Below are 18,546 nucleotides of genomic sequence, written 5' to 3'. Positions count from 1 at the left end.
GCCCCAATTGCCTCACCAAAAAAAAAAAAATTGTAGTGTTAGAGATGTTAAGAGGGCTCTCGAAACATTCTTAAAAAGAAGTCCATCAGATCCACTCCTAGATCCCTCCCATGGTCTTTCTGTATATAAGGCCCGTCTTGTCTCCATTAAGATGCTCAGATTCCTAAAATCTAGCCACTGCTTACGTTCTTAAAATTTAGCCACTGTTCAGATTCTTATAATCTAGCCAATAGCTTACTAATGTTCAGACTCCTTAAAGTTCTGCCCAATATGATGGATGATGGATGTTCTAATAAACTTTGTCTTTGGCTGAAAAAAAAAAGAAGTCCAAAATTCGAATGTTCCATATAACAGAATACAATTTGAATAATTAATTCACTAACACTCAGCCCTTCAATCAAGAAGATAGTTTCATGTTCATTTTACAGATGGACAAACTGAGATCCAACAGTTACAAAACAGAGTTGCAGACACTCCTGGTTCCTTTTTCACTAGTTTACAATTCTGTCTCTTAGACATGTACTGGAGCACGGTTTTAGATTCCTTGAGGTCAGTATTGCCATTCAACTGATGCAAATCAAAAACTCTTCTCTGCCTTAAAAGTGGTCCCCACATGGCTTTAATCGTGAATCCTTTTCAGTGACAAATTTTTGAGTATGCACTCCCAAACATACATCTCTTTATTTATCAAGTATATATGTGTTCTACTGAACTATAATATTATGTGAAAATTAAAATATAAAAATAAAAATTCAAAATAATGAGATGATAAAATATTTTAAATTATGCAAATCTCTTCACCTCTCTGTGGTTCAATTTTCTCCTGTATAAAATGAGGGGGTTGAGTCAGATCACCCCCCAAGGTGCCTTTCCAGCTCTGGGGCTTCATAATGCTCTGATACTATAACCCTCTGATTCCTCAGTAGAGCATACTTACTATTCAGACCAAGTGACAGGACCAGTATCAATTCATATATTAAATATTCAGAAAGTTCAATTTCTTTTTTTATCCAGAAAAAAATATAAATTTTAATATTTTCTTTTCACACTTCAGTGGACTGTCTTGCATATCTCCCTGGAGGAGATCCCACTTTGAAGGGCAGTAATTTAACAGATGGTCTTTGAGACTTTCAAAACATTCCATTCCCTTGTGGTCAACCTGATGATTAGCCTCATTGACCTTGGCCAAACTGATCTTTGAACAATCTGTTACTACAGTCAGTCTTGAAGCCATTCAGGCAGGGTACCACCTGTTAGAACCTGAAACCAGCTAGCATATCCTCCTGGAACACGATGTCATGTCCCCATCACAAAAAGCCACCTAGATTAATGCAGAAAAATAAATTTCAAGAAATATGTAACATTGGAGACATACTCAATAAAATCAGAAATAGAACACACACATCAACATGAATGATTTTTTAAAAATTCTAGCCTCATTTAGAGAAGGTGCCTGTAGGTGATCTCCCATTGGTGGGAGCAGCAAATTAAACTAAACTTCTCTGATAGTTAACTTCAGACTGCAGGAATCTGGTAGGGGAGGCATTAGAAGACAGACATGTTTTTAAACTCATCTGATTCAACTCTTTCACCCTATGTGCACACATACAAAGACACAACCAGCACGCATTAATTCTTGTTAAAACAGTGTAGGCCTGTGACATGTCCTGAGACCTTAAGAAGTCATTCAGTCACTCCCTTGCCCTCAGGTGGTTTAGGTATTATTTTCATTCCTATTTGACAAATGAGTCAAGTGAAGCCCAAGGAAGTTAGGAGAATCCAGGGTTACACAGCTCGTTACAAGTTGTGTCATGAGGACCAAAACACAGATCTCCCTACTTCCTAGTAAAGTGTTCTTTCTTCACCATTACAATAAAGCTCATCTTCCTGACTTCAAATCTGGCCTCAGACATTTACTAGATGTGTGACTCTGGGCAAGTCACTTAACTCTATTTACCTTGGTTTCCTCATCTGTAAAATGAGCTGGATAAGGAAATGGCAAGCCATTCCAGTATCTTTGCCCAAAAAAACTAAAAAACCCAAACACAGTCATGGAGAGTTGGACATGACTGAAACAACTGAACAATAAAACTTTATCCTTACTAGCTGTGTGACCCTAGGCAAGTCACTTAACACTGATTGCCTCCCCCCCCCAAAAAAAAAGAAAGAAAAGAAAGAAAAGGGAAAAAAGAATTTTATCTATAACTAAGACTTCTCAGAGTTCTACTTTGTGGCTCCAAGTTCTGTAAGCTACCACAGTACAATACTTTGTTGATTTGGTTACTTAAATTCTTCAAAATATCAAAGCAGAGGAAATACAGAAGAAATTCTGCAGGGCATGTTCATGTAATGGCTGCTCTCTAGAATCGAATAACCCTCTGATTTGGAGGAAACGAGTTTCCAGACAGGTTGAGTAACTCACCCAAGGTCACATATAGAAATACAGAACAGAACCCAGAAATATAACCTGATAAGTAGAAGAGGTTTGGAAAACCCATCTCTCAAAAACAATATCAAATGAAATCACAGGATCATTTATGTAAATATTTTAAAATAAATTGTAAAACCAACAGAAAAAGGAACAACTTCTTTTTCAGTAAGGACATTTTAAATCAACTGAAGAAATGAAATGACTGGATCCAGGGGTGTTAAAAGGGATATGACTCTGCCTCACTGAAATGTGATTCACGTACAAGTCAAGACAGTCCCCCATGATGTCATTGCTCATCTTTATTACCACCAAAAGTCTTCCCAGGTTTCTCTTAAATCTTCACATTTGTTATATCTTATGGCACAACAATATTTGATTATGGTCGGGCATCAAAAGATAAATGGGTGGTGCAGTGAGTAGAGCCCTGAGACAGGAATCAGAAAGCCTTGAGTTCAAATCTGTCCTTAGTCATTTACTAGCTGTATGAGACCTTGGGTAAGTCATATAATCTCTGTCTACCTCTGTTTCCTCAACTGTACAATATGAATTATAATAGCAACTACCTCACAGGATTTTTGTGAGGTTTAAACAAAATAATATTTATAAAGTGCCTGGCACATAAGCTAATAATGAGCATTTATTAAATACCATAGTAGACATGGAATAAATACTTATTCCCTCCCTCTCCACAATCTATTAATCCATTTTCCAATCAGCAAGGATCTATTTTGTTTCTAGGTTTTTCCTACCACAAAGAATTGCTATGAGTATTTAGATACATACCCCAACCTTTAAACTATTAAGGCTTCAGTAGCTTAAAGCTGCACTCAGATTTTTGGGACATTTGGGACATGGACTTGCTTTTGAGCTGCTTGGCAAGGGTTAAAGATATTATCACTTTGGTCACTTTTTAAGCATATTTCCAAATGGCTTTCCAAAACGGCTGGACCTCAATAAACATTGATTAAGCACCATTTGCAGAACCACCATCTTAGGCTTCAGTAGAAATACAAAATTTAGATACAAGTCCCTGGCCTCTTAGCATTCAAGGTCTATTAGGAGCACGACTCTGATACCCAACATTATACACTAAATACATTTTAGAGGTATAAAACCAAGGATTATATGAACTAAACTAAACTGTGTTTTTTCTTTTTTTTCCCCTGAAATCTTTGTTACAAGCGATGGCCAGTCAGCCAAAATGCGAGGAATATATTTAGAAACAAATGAGATGAAAAAACAAACACTAACAACAAAAGTAAGATAAACTTTTAAAAATGGACATATAAATGAATAACATTTCTGAAGAGTGGTCATGAGTAGAATCTGCTGAGTACCTCCCGGGGTCACATATCTTCCCTTTGCACAGATCATGAGACTTAGTGAAGCTGTGCATGGATCCATTGGCACCATTTCCACAAAGAGAGTCACAGGGCCACAGTTTCTTCTTTCCCACCCCACTGCCTCGTGGGACTTGTTCCATTTCTTGGGAAAGATTAATTTTTTCTACAAATGGCTGGTGGTTGCTAATAGGTGGTTCCATGAGACCTGGGACTTCCAAATGAGGGCTTCCCTTCCTAGAAGGAGGGATAGAAAAGGCAGAAGAAGAGAATTGCAGTTCCTGAATTAAACTGCAGAACAAGTCTGAGGGCTAATGTCACATGTGGAATTTAAACTCCTTGAGGGCAGGGACTATTTTTGTCTTGGTGTCCCCAAATCTAGCTTATTTGTCTGGCACATAGTAGGTGCTTAATATATTCTTGTTGAATTGAAAGTAAAATTTAAGATGTTAGAGACACCTTTCTAAAAGTAAGATCTGTGAATGAGAAGAGAGCCAATGCAAATAATCAAGGGCCCATTAAGGTCATTGTCTCCTGTTAAGACTAACGATTGAATGGGATCTCACTGCTAAAGAACCATGGAAAAGAATGAAACCTGAGTTTGGGGAGAGGAAGTGTATTCAGTCATGTGAGACACTCTTATTTATTTCCAGTTGGTTTGGTTTTCAGAGTCAACACTTTCCCCAAGACGTATTTTGACATAACTTCCTAAGAAGAGGGAGTTTGCTCTTCATGTATACCCCAAAATTCAAATGCACTAATTTTGATTTTTCAATAGTCTTGTAGAGAAAAGAGGTACAACTAGGTGCATTCATCATACCATCAGCATTTTGGGAAATCCTTAGTAGAATAAAGAAGGGATAAGATTGAAAAGGAACAAAAAAGGAGCACAAGATGGGAAAGCTCCAAGGAGGCTGCTTTCAACTTAAAAACACTAACCTCCTATACCCCCCCCCCAAACTGGGCTCATGTATTGAAGAACTCAGATGAGCAGGCAGGCTATTGTCCAAAACAATGCCGTTTTCAATTTCCTCCCAGAGAAGATTGCAGGAAAAGTTCAACAATCCTGACTTCACTCAATTAAAATTGATGCTAATTTAGTTTGAATTGGATATTAGCCAGCTCCTTGAGTATCTCCAGAATAGGGTCACCAGGATAGACACTATATGTGGACAGGAAAACAGGTGTTTGTCACAAGACTTGGGTGGGGAGGAAAGATGAATTATGGTTCAGATATTTATGAAGCTGCCATGGGAAGAGAGGTTGGACTTGCTCCTACTGTCCTCAAAGGGTTGAACTAGGATAAATAACATGGACGATTTACAAGGCAGGAGACTTTGGCTTGATGGAAAGCAGAGCTTTCTAGCAATAATGGGACTTGGACAGATATGGAATGAGATGCTATAAGAAAGAATGAGCTCCATCTCTTGAAGCCTGGAAGTCATCTAGCAGAGTCTTGATTAATTCATCATGGGTGATGATGTAGAAGAAATTCCTGGTAAGGCTGGACTAGATGACCTTTCTGCCTATATCTCTTCCAATTTTTAGATTCTATCCCTGAAGTTAAACTTTTGTACTATTCAGGAGAAAGGGGATTGCTAAGTAAAATTTTTTTTAAAAAATTGACATACATGTGTATATGTAAATGCAAATATATGTAAATGTACATACACACACTCATACACATACACACACACACACACACACATACACACACACACACACACACATCCAGAGGCAAAGGAACCATAGACTGAACAGAGGAGCTCTGGAAGTGGGACTTCCTTCCTTCTCTTGCTTTCCCTTTTTCCCCTTGACTCTAAAAAATGGTTCTGTGCTATTTCTGTTTCTGTTCTATTTTTTTTTTGTCCTTCTCCACTTCCAGGTGCAGGCAGTATTCCCCATAAGACCTGAAAACGCAAGCCAGCCCCTAAAAGAGCCATCAGAAATGAGGGTGCTTTGGCCTGGAGCCCAAGGTGGGTTTTGGACTTGGGATTTGGAACTGTGAGCTATAGGAACTGAGCTAAGCTATGAACCTAAACCCCCTCCCCTCTGTAGATACTGAGATAGTATGGGGTGGGGGTGGGAGGAAGGGTAGATTACGCTTCCCGTCTGCTAGGGAGTATATTTCTGCTTATACCTTTGACATAAATGTTTCTTTGTAAAAGCTCACTTCACTATTAATGAGTAAACAACTTCCACGTTATGGCAAAAGTATGTCGATTGGTACACTTAGTGGCCTCAACTCCTCCACCACCCAACTGTGGCTCCAAGTAGCTGTAGCATTTGAAGAGGCCACATCCAATAAAACCATCTGAGCAGAGAGACTAAAGCAGATTGAGGATAACTGGCAGTCCTCATATCCATTGGTGAGTTAGGGGGAATGTCTTCCCCAAGCATATAAAGACTTCTCCAGTGGAATGGGCTGATGAGAACAATTTGTTCCAGTGACCATGAAGGTGACTGAATCATATATCTATTGCTATTCTGAGATTTTACTGTATGACACTAGGGAAGGCAGTGAAAGGATATTGTTTATACATTCCCAGAGACCACGGAAAACTGTTCTGAATTTGAGACAAGGAGCTAAAAAATGCATCCCTGCCTCTTTGACAAGGACGGTAAATTTCAAACAGGGGGAGGTATATAATGGGACTTACTTGGAGCATGCTCAGATCATCTAACTTGGAGGGACCTTCCCTGCATTTCCCTCTCACCTTTGATGGGAGTGGTCTTCTTGGATTGGCTGTGAAGCCAGAATAGGATGGAATTTAAAAAACCAGCAGATTGAGACAGTCTCAATCTCTTTCTTGGGTGCCCCTTCCTCCTGTATCCAGACGGTGACAATAATACACAGTTCACCCACAATGCCGTGAACTGAACCAGGAAAGAGGAATGTATCTCCCCTCCATCACTCCATTTCTTTCATTTTACCACATGGCTCAAGAAAGAGGCCATTTTCCCCAAGACATATTCTCCTTGGACTCAAACCAGACGCAATAAGAGTGTGTTTTGGGGTCTCACTATCATTTTGTTTCCACCTCTCCCCAACCCTTCCCCCAATACCTTCGCAAAAGGAGGCATATCCTATCTTCTCCCCAGAAGTATTAGGCATACTGCAGGACTGAGTAGATTCTTAAAGGGAAGCAACATTCCTAAAAGAAAGAATTTCCTCTTCACATGTATCCAAAAATTCATATACACCAATTTTGATTCTTCAGTACCCTAGAGAAAACAGGGACATTTTAAAATGGGAGAAAGGGAGAAAGATCTCTGAGTTCATGTGGTGAGCAGCTGTTACCAAATATATATTTACCACAATGTAGAAATTTGAGCTATCTCCAATAGTCCTGATGAACATCTGGCCACTGGACCCAGATGGCTCTGGAGGAGAAAGTGAGGCTGGTGACCTTGCATAGCCCTCCCTCACTCAAAACAAAGTCAATTGCAAGTCATATCATCATCTCCCTGATGTCATGATCTTCTTTGAGAATGGAGGACAAAACACAACGACGCAAGAAATTTGGGAGGGGCAGCTGGTGACTTGTCCTGTATCTCATCCAGCTAGTAACTAAAGCTGCATTTGAATTCAGGCCTTCCTGACTCCAGATGTAGAGCTCTATCCGTCACACTACATTATGGTAGCTGACTATAATAAAATATCATTGAGGGGCAGTTAGGTGGCACAGTAGATAGAGCACAGGCCTCACACCAAACACTAGACACTTACTAGCTGTGTGACACTGTGCAAGTCACTTAACCCCAATTGCCTAAAAAAAAAAAAACAGAAAAAAAATTGGGAGGTAAAAATCTAGATTCATATAGACAAGATTAAGTCAGAGTGACAGGAAATAACTCATTTATGTCTTGTAATCTTGTACAATCCTTTGAGGCCATAAAAGTTAGAGAGAAGATTGATTAATAATCCCATACTTCCTTCAATGTCACAAAAGTTGAACCAACTTAATTAAACAGAATCATAATCTCATGTGTCCCCTAAGGAAACAAACGTTATCAAATAAACTCTATAGGTAAACTAAGTCAGGTTATAGATTAAACTACATTTTGAGGATTCATAAAGGAATCAGGTACAATTGAGATGCTTCCTCTGGGTTATCTAAGGAACAGTCAAGGCTCTTAAGTAAATTTTTACGTCCCACTGGACAGCTTTTGTTCAGGTGAGGTTAATATTAGAACAGACATTTGGTTAACCAAAAATTGCAGGAGGAATGGCCTTGAGTCCCAAATAATAAAGGGAAATAACAAATTCCCATGAACAATACCCCATTTTGGTCATTGTTGTTTTTGTTGTTCAGTTGGGTCCTACTCTTTGTGACCTCTTTTAGGGTTTTGGTCATTGAGAAGTCTACAATACCTCTCTTTGATTACTCACAATTTATTACTCACTCTCTGCCCTGGTCATGTTTTTCAGCTGGATTTATGCATACATGAATATTGGAAAACATTGGATATGACAGTAAACCAAGAGCAATATAACTATGATCATCAATATTAAATAATATCAAATCTCTTGGTTCCTGATAACCCATTCCCAATGTCCATGTAATCAGCATATTTCATCCTGAATCTCAACTGTCCCATGTAGTCAGCCCATCCCTGGAAGAATCTTCCCTTGGAAATTCTGGAATCATCCTCATTCTTAGGGCAGCTCCTCCTAGCAGATCAGCTTTCCTGGTTCCAAATCACTTGCAGAGCTTCCCCAGGTAAGGCTGCTAAAAGCTATTAGTGATAAGACTCAGTGCAATCTAGTAAGGCCTAATACAATCTCTTACATTTGGTCTTCCAGTGACTAGTTCATGTGGTCAAAATCAGTTGAAATAGTATGGTGCTAACCTTATTAACAACAGAGATATAAGACAAACATCAAATTAGGAACCCATAATTCACCTGAAAGTTCAGAGAATTTCAGTTTTCACATACAATTTGCTCTGTCTTTACCTGAAGCCTGTGCCTGATATGGACAATGCCATCTATGCTGAAGAAGAATTTTTTTTGTCTATGCAATGGGGTTAAGTGACTTGACCAGGGTCACACAGCTAGTAAGTGTTATGTGTCTGAAGCCGAATTTGAACTCAGGTCCTCCTGACTCCAGGGTTCTATCCACTATGCCACCTTGCTGCCCCTGAAGAAGAATCTTGAAAAAAGGATCCATGAAGGCCCGACTTATAAAATGAGTCCTTCTCTCTCTTAATATTATCAGAGACTTCAAAAGAGGAAAAAAAACCTATTATTTAAAATTTTATTTACAATATTAACGCAATTTTATATGTAAACTCCTTAATCTAATTTTGATAAGCTATTACTAAAAATAATCAAAACATGTATATCTCAGAAAAAAAGAAGAGAAGAAAAAAATTAGTTCATTTGTGTATATTAGATTGAACCTGGATGTTTAATACTTTCCAGTATTGTCATCAGGATTAAAAGGAAAAAAAAATTAAAAATCATAAAAATACCATATCCAGGAACATTATATTTGTTTGTCCTGGAAAGCTGAACTAAATCAAAGGGATAAGTAACAGGGAAGCAGATTTTAGTTCAATGTTAGGAAAAGCTTCCTAGCAATAATGAGAGTTGTGCAGAAATGGAATAAGCCACCAAAATGGATACTCATGGAACCCCAAGCCTCATGGAGCTGAGTCTGGGCCATGCCAACTCCCTGGTGAGAGGTGATGGTCAATGATATCAACGTTCACCTTTGTGAGGCAGAAACCCTACATCTGCCCTCATGGCCCCAAACCCCTCACTGGCCCTACACCTGGACTCAGGAGCCCCTCTCACCCTTGGGCCCATGGTCAGCCCCTCTGGGGGCTCCATTGCAGAGGCCAGAGACTAATGGTGTGGAGCACTACATTCATTGTCATAAACAGTCAATGTGTTGCTTTTGCTTTTTTTTTTTTAATACTGTGTAAGGGGGTGTTTTCTTAATGAATAAGATTTTAAAATGAAAGGTATTGATAGCAATAACATTTTAAAAAGTTGGTGTTCCTTCTGATGCTGAGTGAAGTGAGCAGAACCTGTAGAACATTGTACACAGTAACAGGAACATTGTGAGATGACCGACTTTGATAATCCACTTAGGTCTTCTGAGCAGTGCAATGATCTAAGACAACCGCAAAAGGCTTACGATGGGAAACACTAGCCACATGCAGAGAAAGAACTATGGAGTCTGAATGAAGATCAGATCATACTGTTTTCACTTTTTTTTTGTTTTGGGGTTTTTTTTAATGGTTTTTCCCTTTTGTTCTGTTTCTTCTTTCACAACATGATTAATGTGGAAATATATTTAACATGATTGCACAGGTATAACCTATATCAGATTGCTTGCTGTCTTGGGGAGGAGAGAAAGGAGGGAGAAAAATTTGGAACTCAAGATCTTATAAAAATGATTGTTGAAAGCTATCTTTACAAGTAATTAGAAAAAATACTATTTAGAAAATAATGATGTTCCTTGAATGGCATTGCTTTTTTTCTAGATATTAGAGTGGAGAACCTGGGGCCTCAAGGCCACATGTGGCCTTCTAGGTCCTTGGGTGAGGCTTTTTAACTGAGTCCAAGTTTTACGGAACAAATAATTTTATGAAGGGGATTTGTTCTGTGAAGTTTGGATTCAGTCAAAGGGCTACATTTGAGGACCTAGAGGCCCATATGTGGCTTCAAGGCTGCAGGTTCCCTACCCCTGGGCTAGAAGTATCATATTTACCATATGTTTACAGGGATAGTTTTGTTAAAAAGCTCTCTTTAACTTCCTATTGGGATCATTCTCTGTGGTTATTTAGGGAGCAGACGGAGACAGTCAGAAAATGGCAGTGACCTTCTCCTTTGGCATGACTGGCTGCTCTCATTCCTTTTCCTATGCCATGGAAGATTCTGTCATGGGAACTTCCATTGCTTGGACAGAAGGATACACCTCAAGCAGAGCATGCTGAACTATCCCCTCTGTCTGCTGAGACAGAAGCTGGAGGAGAACATGACAGAGCTAGAAAACAGGAGTGGCTTAGGGGTTTTGATTGACACCTTGTCAGAGCTCCCACTTCTTCCTCAGGTAGCCGAATATACCCAACTCTGTTTACAAGAACATGAGAACACTATATATATAATTACATGAGAAAATGCTCTAAATCATTATTGATTAGAGAAATAAATGCAAATTAAAATGACTTTGAGATATCTTACACCTATCAGATTGGCTAAAAGGATAGATGTCCTTCGGTTGAGGAATGGCTAAATAAGCTGTGGTATATGATTGTGATGGAATACTGCTATGATATAAGAAATGGTGAGCTGGTTGATTTAGAAAAACATGGAAGGACTTGGACCTATGGAAGGAAGATGCTATCCACCTCCAAAGATAGAACTGACAAATAGAAATGTGCATAGTATGGTCTTACATATATGCATGTGTGTGTATATATATATATATATATATATATATATATGTTTAATTGTAGCCTTCCCCAAGGAGAGGGAGAGAGGAAGAAAAAATAAAAATACACAGTGAAGAACAAAAGAAAACCTAGAAGGAAGCACAGAAAAGGTGGGCTTTGAAAATAATGTGTAGGATTTATTATATAGGTTTTCATGAAATGGAAATTGTTTCATATTCAATCTTCTCTCATGTTCTGCGGTATACATGGAAATGCTATTTTTTTTTGTTTGGTTTTGTATTTAAGTTTAAAATGAAAGCATTTTCTTTTAAAAGAAAACCAAAAAACCAAGGGCAGAGGATGATCTTGTGGGAAGCTCATTCTCCCTACTGGATTCACCTTTTTAGACAGAACTCAGAGTGGCTTGAGTTGTCCAATCCAAGTTAACAGCAGCTAAGCCCTCTTAGCATAAATGATAGAGAGAAGGGAGAAATGTAAAGTCCTGCACTTGGGTTCTATAAATTACCTTGGCAAGTAGAGGGTGAGGGAGCCGTGGCTCAAAGCCAGTCCACATGACTAAGGCTCAGTATGAGTTATCTAGGGGACATGGCAGCCAAAAAAAGTAAGTACAGTTATCCCTTCCAAATCTCGACCTTCCACTTCATGGTTTTGATATATTGCAGTAGGCATAATAAATTAAATGGGAATTTTTGAAGAGTTTTATGGAAGTCGCAGAGGCAGATGAAGGCCAGCAGATGACAGAAAAAGTTAACAAACTCAGAAATGCCTAAAATATATGTATAGTTTTGTAGAATATCAACCCAAATTTTACAATAAGCTACCGTAAACACTCCATAAAAGAAAAAGACTTCTTCTGTGGTACAAAGGGAGGGCAAAGTATTTTATGCAGATTTTCCAGATTGGGGAACCCCTTTCCCCCATATGGAAGGGATAACTGTAGTCTAGGTCTGTTTAAATGAACAAAGAACAATATGCATATTTCTACTAGTCAGTGGCAATCTTGTGGTTCCAGAGTTCTCACTTATTATTATTTGGATTTACACAGGATTCAGTGATATAGAACCTTTGCTGGGGTTGGATGTGTGTATGTGTACTCGCACGCCATATGAGTGCACAGAGTAGGCTCCCTTGACCTCTTTCAGCCCTTCTCTTAAGAGGTATATCCTGGCCATTAACAGTTAAACCAATGAAAAAGGCAGAAGCCTCCTCTCTGTGAAGCAAGGATCAGTCTGGGGGTGGGGAACTGAGGATTCAGTCAAAGCGCTGCACTTGGGGATCTAGAGGGCCACATGTGCCCTCAAAGCCTGGATTAGTCTCTCTGAGTACTGGAACTAGGGAGGTTTTCCTGTATTATTCTATCTACTCTCTGGAAAAGACTCCCTTTTGGAAAGGAGGGATTACATTAGTGTGTAAAAAGGAAAACTGGAGCCCCTGTCTAATGGCATGTGTGAAATGTAAGCTCCTTGAGGACTGTAATGGTTTTTTGGCTTTGTGTCCCAAATCTTAGCATGTGGCCTGGCATATAGTAGGTGCTTAATAATGGTTTGTTGAATGGAAAAATCCAATTCAAGGAATTGGAGCCATCTCTGGAAAAGAAGATTGTCCCCACTGATAGTGCCCTATTACCCTTGTCAGTGACCAGGATTCCAGCAAAACTTGTGCAGATCTTTGCCATGTTTCAGCATTGGGTCATTTTCCTTCCAGTTTTATCCTTCAATACCCTTGGGGTGATTTCAGTTAGCTGAATTGCCCCATTGCACTCCCCATTAAAACTTCAACTCTTGCTCTCCCCACAAAACAATACATGAGCACTCACATTTACAAATGTGTATATAGAGAGAACATATTAGTATTCATATACATATATAGAGAGAATATAAGTACTCATATATGTCAATATACAGAGAGAATGTAGGAATCCTCATCTATGAGGAGATATGCCCCAATATTCCACCATGCTTTTCCATGAGATTTTAGAAATGACTTTGTGTTCTAAACCCTTTTTTTTTTTGCCTTTGGCTGACAGATCTCAGTAAATTAGTAAAATGTTTCTTAAGGCCCATTTTTGATGCCCCCAAATTATTTATATCAGTTATAATTCTATATGAAATGATTGTGGTAGGAGTGCGTCTTTTTTTTTCAGTGCCCATATCCTTTTTAATCATTAACAACACATTCAAATAGATCAGGTTGGAGTGAGTTTTAATGCATGCCACAGTGTTTTAGATTTATGCTTCCAGTCTTTTCAATAATAGGTAGCTGGTTTAACCTTCCATCACTGAAGCTGTTGTAGAGTTCCTGGCAAAGGTGTTATCATGTACATGTGGCATCATTTTTATGGACAATTGGTTTTACTTCTGGCCTCATGCTCTTTGTCTTCATGATATTTGCAGCAGAGATACAATCTTAGTGATGTCCGTGAGGCTCGTTTCTGAAGGTTCAGGAACAACCCTTGTCCTTTGAGGTGACAAAACCCGACATACCTGCCCAGAGTGGGAAACAAAAGGCACATGAACTCTGGTCAAAGGGTTGTTCAGGCTTCCTTTCCCACCCTGATTCCCAGAGCCCCCTTCTGCAGTCCAAGCAGATCCCTTTGCACAGCTGAAAACTTCCCCCTCCGTTCTGTTGATAATTTGCACCTTCTTTCCCATCACTGAAAGCCCAACTGCCACCCAGCCCACCTCCACCAAGCAACTCTTGATCCCTGCCTCTCCAGGGTTTGCCTCCTTTAGCCAAGGCTTTGCCACCACTACCACATTTGGCATGTCCAAGGCACACTTTTTCCCTCAATACACTGGGAGTTGTCTGAAGGCAGAAAACAGGGACCTTGCCTAGGCTAACACCTCCAAGCCCCAGGAAAAACATTCAAGTAGGGCTCTGAGTGAAGCAGCTAGGGGTCATCTCCTTTATTTGACAAATGGAAGCAACTCAATTCAGGGAAGGCAGGGGGATTGGCTCAAGCTCACCCTGCTAACTACGTATCCCAGGCTGGCCCAAAGCCAAGGGGCTTTTTTTTTTTTACCCTCTACTTAACTAGATCATTGTAACTCTAAACCCTTGCCCCCACACCACTAGCTCTATGGGTAAGCTGGCCAAATCTCACTGTAGGCAGTAAACTGCTTCTGAGGAGTGCCTTCCAAGAGACCTTCAGCCCATGAGGCTTGGCTGTCAGAGAAGGGAGAGGCCAAGATGGGAGCCTGGCAGGCAGGAGAGACTTGGACTCAAGATCTGGATCTGCCCCTTAGTGGTGGGGTGACCTTGGCCATGTCCCTGCCCTCCTCTTGAACTCAGTTCCCCTTTCTCTTTTTTGGACCAGATGAGCTCTGAGGTCTCTTTTAGCCCTCCACTTTACCCAAACTCCACCCCCATACCACCAGTCCCCCAACCCCCAGCAAACCCCCTTACTCCCCCAATCCCCCCCGCTCAGAAAACCCTGCTAGTGTAAAGGGGGCAGCCCCCCAATCATCAAGTTCCGTCCTTATTCTAACCCTAAAGATTGGATTAGAATCCAATGGTTCTTCTTGGACCTGCCTTTTAAATCAGAGGCCTCCTCCCACCCCCGCCCCCACCTCACAGAGACTATCAGACCTCAGAACTCAAGGGGGTGGAAGGGCAAAGTCCCGGAGGCACCATTTGGGGACCGTTACCCTACCTTGGGCGCGGGTCCAGGGTTCTCGGGTAAGATGATTCGTGACCGCTTTCGGCCCCTCTTCCGGCGTCTGAATCTCCGCGGGACGTTGGTCTGGACCCCTGGCATGTCTCGAACTCCAGATATTCACTCCCAGCCCTCGGAGTGGGGTACTGAAGGAGTCGTGAGCTGAACAGAACTGAGCCTGGGCGAGACCAACCCCGCGATGATGTCTGCCTCCCTGTGACGTCGAGACCCACCTTTATGAGGCAGGAGCTCCGCACCTGGCAACCCCGCCCCCACCCCCCTTCACCGGTCCTAACGCCTGGACCCTGGTGCTCCACTCCTGTTGGGCTGTGGATCAGCTCCCCTGCCCCTCCCCTCCTCCCCTTCCCCCACCCGCTGGGGCTAATTTTAGCCGTCTTCTGTCCTCCACCCCTCCACCCCCAGCCCTCCCCTGCAAGTGGCCCCCGCTATAAGTGGGTTTATCTGCCATCTGCCATTCCTGGCACCAAGCAGGGAGGGAGGAGGACCAGTAACATGACAGGTGTCCTAATATATGAGTATTCATATATACACATATATGAATATGTAGCAAGAATCCAATAAAAATAAAAATAGTAACACTAGATTGACTTGTATCTTCATATCCACGAGTACTCATATTTTCTCTCTATTCATATACGGTAGTACTCTTGGATTCTCACTACATATTCATATATATGTATATGAGCACTCATATTGTCTCCTTATATCCATATGTATAAATTCTCCTTATAGTCTTATGTATGAGTATTCTCTATGCATATATATATATATATATATATATATATATATATATATATATATCCGCACTCATATATTCTCTAATGACATGTAAGCCTTCAGATAACCTACAGATTCTCAGGCACGTGTTCTCATAAATTATCTAAATTCTTATGAGTACTCACATTTTTGCTGTACATACATTCATATATATGAGAACTCAAACATTCTTTCACAAGGTGAGAAGTAGTGGAGGCTTAAAGAATGTTCAGTGAGAGATCCAGCTAAGCTAAGTCCTCCCATGGGCATTGAAGGATGGAACTGGAAGGAAGATGGTAAAAAGAAGACAGGGAGAGAAAACTGCCAAGGTTTTGCCTGAATTCTGAACACTCTAAAGGGTAGTCTTCCACTGTCCCTGGCAATGTTTCTGTGAGCTAGGTGGCTTGACTTTGATTTATCAATTCAATAACAATATAGAAAGCACCCACTCTGTGCCAGGCATTGTCCTCAGGGTGGGGACACAAAGACAGAAAACACTTCCTGTGCCCTGGGAGCTGTAGTTCCCTATAGGGCATTCACCCCCTAGACTTTCTCCCTGAGCTAATGTAGGAGCTAAAATTCCCTTCCTACTTCCTACTGCAGTCTCTCCTTCTTGAAGGCGAGTCTCTGGTTTGGGAGACCACAGTTCCACAGATCATCAGCTCAAGATTCCCCTATCAGCAACCTCCAGCACTTTGTAGAAATAGAACAATCTGTCCCAAGAAATAAACCAAGGCCCATGAGGCTGAGGGGTGGAGAAGGGGCTCTGGTGACCCTATGATTCTCTTTGCACAATCTGTGACTGGGGAATACAGACATAGCGCTACCAGGCCTCATAATCTGTAAGACAGGAAGATATGGGACCCTGGGATGCTCTCAGAAGGATCTACCCATGATCAGTCCTCAGATCTTTTATTTATTTATTTTTAAATTTTTATCTTATTTTTAGTGTTCCTGTTGGTTTTTCCAGCACATTCATTTCTGAATATATTGCTCCCACTTCCCACGCAACAAGTCATACCTTCTTCCAAAAGAAGAAGAAATAACACCCATCAGTTCAGGGTCAGTTCACATAGCCTCTAGGTTTATAGCTCTCTAATGCACTCATTGGGTAAACAAGGTATTTGAGCAGTGTTTGGCCTCTCCTACTAGATTCTAGTAGGTCTAGTAACTAGACCTTAAGTGCTACAAGCGTTTGGACTGTCTTCTCTAGACTTTGCACTTCCCCCAGTACCAAGATTGGCGTTATTCCAAATGATACAGGTTCAGTTAACGTTTACCGAAGTTCAGCCATTCCAGAAAACAATGACACTAAAATCCCTGGGACATGCCTTTTGTTCAATGATAAAACCGCTGGACATACACCTCCAGGATATCAGAAAGTGTCCCACCTACTGGGTGGCCATGAGGGCTTAGTACAAGTAGAAGTTCTTAAAGCTTTAATAACTTAAAGTTTGGGACATGTAAAGATTTATTCTTAGCAACACTATGTGGTAGCAAAGAATTGGAAACAAAGAGTAGGGTTGATTAGGAAATGGATAAAATGAATTGTGAGGAACCAAGGAGGGGATAAGCATTAATTACTTGTTTACTATGGGCCAGGCACTTTGCTAAACTTTTCATGAAAATTGTTTTATTGAAGTGTCAAAACGACCCTGTGACATGGGTGCTATCATCTCGATTTTAGGTTGTGGAAACTAAGGTAGTGGGAGTTGACCTGAGTTGCATTGAGTCTCACACACCTAGGCAGTGGTTGAGGCCACATTTGAACTCGGGTCTTCCTGACTCTGGGGCTGCTAGGTGATGCATTGGATAGATCACTTGGCCTGGAATCAGGAAGACTCCTCTTCCTGACTCAGAAACTACTAAAAAATCGAAAGGAATGACGCTGCTATATTTTGTCGTTCATTCATATGTGAGCCCTTTTTCTCTATCTATTCAAACAAGTATGCCACTGTTTCTTTCCAGGTGAGGGAAGACATGGATTCATATATGAAGAGAAAGAATATGATGATTCATATAACAACATATAAATATATATAGAGGAAATGAGTACTCACAAATACAAATAGAAAGAATATGTAAGACCTCATTTAAGTGAAGATAGAGAATATATACATACTTATACGTAAATGTATGCTGAGCATGTATGAATAATCAAACATAATAATGAGGGATATAGAAGTACATATATATGTATTATATCTTCTCTATATATGATTGCTCACATATATGAATAGAGAACACAGAAGGACTTATGTGTGTGTGTAGATCTAAAGAAAGGATACATAGGTATTCCTCCATGAACAGAGATAGATAATACTGGAGTATTCATATCCATGAATGTATGGAAAGAATAACAATACCAATATATATATCTATAAAAAATATGTGAATACTCCTATGTGACAATACTGAGAGAGCATATATAAATACTCAAACATAAGAAAAGTCGCCATTTTCATCCACTTTTTCAATGAGATTGTACAAATGAGTTGATGTTCAAAATCTGTTTTCCCCATGGCTATCCCATCTTTCTCCTTAGAAAGTAAGCCATGGTTAGGCCCAACACTTTAGAGCATCCTTTCCTCACCTCCCAAATACAAATTATTTCTTTTAGTTAAAATTCCCTATGAAATGACTGAATTGGGGTGTGTCTGCGTGTCTGTGTGTGTCTGTGTGTGTCTGTGTGTCTGACCGGCACACATCTGGTGGCACACAACTTTTCCTCAATGCAGATCCCCCTATCAATCATGAGGAACAGAGTGGAATAGGTCACTTTGGAAGAGTTTTTATTCAAAGCCACATTGCATTTTGCTCTGTTTTCTTTTCTCTAATTGGTCAGTGGCCTGGGGCCAGCCAATAAGGCTTCTGATGAAGGCATGCCAGCACTCCTAAACTCCTGTATTTGCTGCATCATTTCTACCTGCAACT

The 18,546-nt window shown here is 40.4% G+C and overlaps 1 long non-coding RNA gene across 1 annotated transcript; it reads right to left on the bottom strand.

Moving 5' to 3' along the window:
• Positions 1 to 13,365: 13,365 nt before the first annotated feature.
• On the bottom strand, positions 13,366 to 15,169 carry LOC110203164 (uncharacterized). The gene is made up of 2 exons (XR_002322874.2): positions 14,833 to 15,169; positions 13,366 to 13,663 (listed from the first exon to the last, which is right to left on the bottom strand). It is a non-coding gene; the product is annotated as an uncharacterized LOC110203164 (long non-coding RNA).
• Positions 15,170 to 18,546: the final 3,377 nt, after the last annotated feature.

This window comes from Phascolarctos cinereus, unplaced genomic scaffold (assembly GCF_003287225.1).
Source record: "Phascolarctos cinereus isolate Bilbo 61053 unplaced genomic scaffold, phaCin_HiC Scaffold_8;HRSCAF=390, whole genome shotgun sequence".
NCBI classification, from domain to species: domain Eukaryota; kingdom Metazoa; phylum Chordata; class Mammalia; order Diprotodontia; family Phascolarctidae; genus Phascolarctos; species Phascolarctos cinereus.
This window is presented reverse-complemented; position numbering and strand designations above follow the sequence as displayed.